Here is a 5,742-nt window from a genome sequence, read left to right on the forward strand (position 1 = left end):
CGAGGTTTATTTAAATGCAAATGTCTAATATCCTAAATTGTGGTGCTTTGCCACAAGAATTTAGAAGTAGCATATCCTACCGGTAGGTTCGGTATATATAGTCAGTCTCGCATTTTCAGTATCTGTCTTGTGCCCATAGCCCACGTGGGAGGCTGCTGGAATAAAGATGATTATGGTATGAGTGTGCCGTTCAAAATCAAATAAACAAAAGTATTATGTACAATCTAAATACGTACGTGCAATTCACTGTATTAATAGAAAAATTAGCTAATTTGGAAAGCGCAACCGATATAGAATTTGGTAAGTTAATTTAGTGTCATTTCAGAATAGGCAGATTAATAGAAGTTAACGAAGAGGAATAAAGAGACTCTACCTTCCAGATAAAGAATGCCTTTTCCTGTCAGCACTGATCTGATAGGCGTGTACGTTTGTCCAGTGAATCATAAACTGGCAGGAGAAGTTAAATCATGGTCTTCATACGACCTGAGTTATCCCTTAATTCGCTTTCATGCTCCACCAGAAACAGATATCAGGTGAGTTCTATAACATTGTCATATGACACGGGCCCTTATCGCCCCAGTTTTGTCAATATTTGACACGACTGGCTCTTACATCCACTGTTTGGTGAGAGAGGTGAATTCTGAACATGTCAAAGATCACCAGAGTACGTGACATCGTGTGGGGTCTGATAACTGACATGTGGTTAATAAAGTGCAGTATATCACTGATGTTATATCGCTGAAGATTTATGTCTTTCAAACCAATAGCTGGTTTGTGGGCCACAATGTGATTTACGATATACGTTTATAGGTATTAAGTAACATTTCATTAAAGTACAAACACTAATGTTTTGTCGTCCTTTTTAGTGCAATTATTTATCGGGTTAAACAGTAGTGAAGGAAATATGCAAAAACGGCTTATTTTTATCTGAAACTCTGGGGTGGCCCAGAAACGACTTAAGGTTTGTATTCTCGAATTTTTCACTTCGATTAAAATATTTATCTCTTTTGGCATCGTTTCGTTTCATGCGAGTTCGGTTTCGGTTTAAAGGTGACGGATCAGTGAGTAAAAACAGTCGTTACAAGTGACACGTTGGTAACTTACCAGAGGTCGCTGGCTCACACTGACGTGGTCGGTTCTCTTCAGGTATAATAGTCTTAAAATTTGCTATGGGCTTTATTTTCATAGTTGACTATCTCAAGTAATTATATCCAAGAGTCAAAGATTTTCTTTAGTATGTGTCTATTTAGTTTGTGCCAAATTCACGTTATAATTTCTTCTTGTTTACCCAGCCTTTATGTGCAAGTAGTTAATACTGTTGAGAGAGATTCATGGAGTTCCCCATAAAGACGAAACATTTACTATGAATGTATTTCTGAGCAAAACAAAAATGTTTAGAATTTCCTTGCAAGTATAATCTTTTCGGTCAAGATAAGGAATGAAATAGCCGACACACAATTACCAATACGAGAATATGAAAGCTATGTACTGAACGTGCCGATTTGTAAATGCTCAATACAGGTGAAGTCTGTTGGTGAAGTGTTTTAATAAGCTTATCATTTCACATAACATTACACGACATACATATGGCTTTTGCTCCGCATGTCGTCTTTAGTAAAATGTGATTTATGAGAGATTGTTATCAGAGAGTCTATGTCAAACTCAGGTGTGCTTTAGCAGACATAAATGTTTACCTCATCATTCGGAAAACATATTCGGAAAGACATGTATTTGCTTTGTAATCATATGCTGAACTGCGTTATCTAGCACTTCAAGTATAGGGATATGGGATTTAGTTTGCTCTCCAAAGGTAGTATGCATGACAGGTTTTCCTTACCTCCTTGAACTTTCAATATCATGCGCGTAGTCGTAGAATAATCATCTTATAATAACCCAATGGTTTCGCGAATAAAACGCTATAATTCGTGAAAATGGGACAATAACCAGTTGACACGAACTAAAGCACATTGCAACAAATATGTGTCTATGTATATAACTGAAACACTTGCAGAAATAATGAAAATGATATGTGGTTGAATAGGAAAAGTATAACTAAGCCTAACCACAAGGTGAGGAATGTTAACGTAGGTACTTGCAATTAATATTTGCTATCCGTAAGTAACACGTGAAATATATTACACTCTCCCAAGGAGCAACCGTATTAAGTTATGCTTTTATTGTAATTATAGACGCCTGTTGCCATTCACTTTGTATCCAGTTTCATTGTCTTTTTCTTTCTTTTTTTTTTGTTCCAGTTTTACCGACTGCAGCTTTCGCACACACTTTCATACTCCTCATGCACAGTGGTTGTTTGAATGGCTGCAATTTTCGGACACGCGGTCATATGCAGCTCACAGCTCACATTACTTCCACAGAAAGGCATCTGATTAGACCTTTTAACCTACCATTGTAATTAATACCCAACACGACCAGCGCATCCTCAGCCGATCACAAACGTGATGGAACATTGAAAGTCGCCGTTGTTCACGCCGGAGAAAAACATATTCCTCTGATTTTATACTTTAGTTTCTTAATTTTGTGGTGAGATTTATTTTGACCGTCTGCTTAGAACAATGTATTGCAGTTATCGAATGGAAGATCTGCAAACAGTTGACATGCCCATGTTAGATATACAACACCCTGCATGGTGCCACAGAATACTCTGTGATTTTTCTTGATCATAACACTACGCCGTGCGTTTCAATGATAATATATCTGGCCAAGTTTAGATAGACAGATTCGTACATACGAAGTCAGAGAATCCAATTCTCGCCAAGCTGTTAGTTGTGGGTTAGCGTGGTACTTCTAGTCGGAATACTCGGACTAAGCATATTAGTAAGAATATAGTATAGATCTCTTAATGTATTTATTTATGTAAGTATGCCTGGTGTTTAACATCGTACTTAACAATTTTTCAGTCATATAACAAGTCATTAAGTATACATACATATATTGTAGCAGGACTATTGTCTGTTTGTGGCAGGACGAGTCCAGGCTGACAAAGTGTTGCCGCCACTGAAGTATCATGCCGAAGACACCAAACACGACGCCCCACCCAGTCCTGTTTCCTTGCTCTAACCTCTCGATCAGTGCCGAGCGTCAAGCGAGGGAGCAGCAAGTATCATTTTTAAAGTCTTCGGTATGACCCGACCAGAGTTTGATCGATCTCTGAATGAGGCTTGCACCCAACGTATAACAATAGACAGCCGCAAAATACGCACGCACGGTCACACGTTGTATGTTTAATCGTCAAGAAAAAAGAAAAGTAGTGAATGAAACCGGTATCATGTAAAAATGAAAATCACACATAATTCCGAGAGTATACCTCTCCAAATTACAAATGAAATCATTAAAATATTTAAATTAATGGCGACTTTTCACTGCCATAGGGTAACAAGCACATTATGGAGTTATTATTGGCTATATTGTCTGTTTACTATGTCTTAAATATAAAATTATGTCTTGAACGGAGTATATATGTATACATAAGTGGATATATAGGCCTAGCCAGATTCTAGGGCGCAATATAACATTTGACGTCAACGCAGTCATACCTATTAGCATTATTCACCTAAATATAACTACCGTAACACTATTGTCAGTGAAGCGTTACACAAAAAGGGGCACATTTTAAAGTTTATACAAATAATGTAAAGCAATCAAACTTTGGCATGATTGATTCTAGGACGTTGGTGAGTGTGAAGACTTTCAAGATAAGGGAGAGAACTATGGTATAAAGAGACAAATTGTCTCCCTTTAAAAGAAACACTCACAAAGCGGTGTGTTTCTTTAATGTTTAAACTCTTTTAAAAAGACAGTTGAACAGTCCCACATTTTCTTGTTCGCCTTTAATGAACAAATACATACCAAGACTAAATATTTATACGTTTAAACATAGTATGTATGAAATTCGTGACCATGGAGGAAACAGTCTGACATATTTTAATTCCTTAATTTGCATATTATCCTAAGACCTGTAGTGGCCCATCTTTCATTGCAAAGGAATATGTGATGTACTTTGAAACTTCACTGGAATCTGAGAATCCCTACTTTCACACGGATGTAATCTCTCCACGGCAGACCACTGGAGGCTTCGGGCCTCTGCACGATGGGTGCATCGTGTCCTGTCAGTAGCATAGCGTCTCGGGAATGGGAAAACACCTATGGGAAAATGGGAAAGGGCTAAGTAGTTGGTCGGCGACCTTCCCTTTTTCTTCACACGGATTGTCTACTTGTAACGCCTCGGGAAGTGTGTGTCGGGGGGGGGGGGGGGGAACTTAGACCTCAAAATAGCGATCGGCGACATTCCCTTGCTTCACATAGATTGTGTGCTACTTGTAACGCCTTGGGAACGGCAGAACCTGAGACCTTAAGTAGCCAATCGGCGACATTCCCTTGCTTCACACAGATTGTGTGCTACTTGTAACGCCCTGGGAACGGCAGAACCTGAGACCTTAAGTAGCCAATCGGCGACATTCCCTTGTTTCACACAGATTGTGTGCTTGTAGCGCCTCGGGAACGGGAGAACTTGAGACCTCATGTAGCCGATCGGCGACATTCCCTTGTTTCACACGGATTGTGTGCTGGTTGTAACGACTCGGAAACGGAGAGCCTAAGCAACTATGCAGGGCCTATATATGCAGACATGCTTGTGTTTATACGAAACAACTGTAATATAGGCTTGTACAGGAATTGTAATAGGAATCCGGGCGGGATTGGTGTGTCAACGCGCAGTTAGAAGGACACACATAATATATATATATATATATATATATATATATATATATATATATATATATATATATATATATATATATATATATATATATATATATATATGTTCCTCTCCGGTAGTACATCGGAAATTTGTCTCGTTCCCAACACGTGAAGATAGGTTCTCAAATATATATGAACAAGATCTGAAAGTTCAGCAAGATCGACCCCACCAACTTGAGTAGGCGAATTTCTCCTCCGACATTAGTCATGCAGAAGGGCTTCTGAATATGATTAATTCAGGCCATTTAAACACCTGTGGGAAATTTAGTGTAGTTAATAGTTAGTAGGAGTTTGGAATGTTTTGAGTTCATATTTAACGTTCTAAATATTGACGAACCAACAAAATAGCTTACCGGCATGATGGATATGATTTTTACATATATTTTAGTCCTTTCTTGGAGATGATTTGAGGTCTGTGATCTGTACGTATACCTATATCGCCTATAATTGTCGGTGCATGCACGGTTTCCCCTACTATCAAAGGAGGCATCAGATATCTTTGTTTACGACAAAAGAAACCCGGTAAAACCTAGTGAACATTGATGAATGTCGCAGCCCAGCAACAGAATATTCGGCATTCCCTACTTTCCACACAATGGCAGGGCAAAAAAAGAATCTGAAAACGGGGAATGTTGCATTTAAGCTGCCTTGACAAAGGAATTCCCCGTTTTCAGAAGGAGCTGAGTATTCCTGTCAGACACAACTGATGTCCTGTCAGACACAACTGATGTCTATATATATATATATATATATATATATATATATGTATATATGTATATATATATATATATATATATATATATATATATATATATCACGCCGGCTCTATAAAGATTTACCATTACATGAGGCAATTTGATGGAAGTAAATTGTTGATAATATGTCACAACAGAACGGAATTTGCGAAACTTTCACGTCATGAATTATTGAAAGACCTAAGGGAAATAACTATGTTCATTGCCACTA

Source organism: Liolophura sinensis, chromosome 7, assembly GCF_032854445.1.
Source record: "Liolophura sinensis isolate JHLJ2023 chromosome 7, CUHK_Ljap_v2, whole genome shotgun sequence".
NCBI classification, from domain to species: Eukaryota; Metazoa; Mollusca; class Polyplacophora; order Chitonida; family Chitonidae; genus Liolophura; species Liolophura sinensis.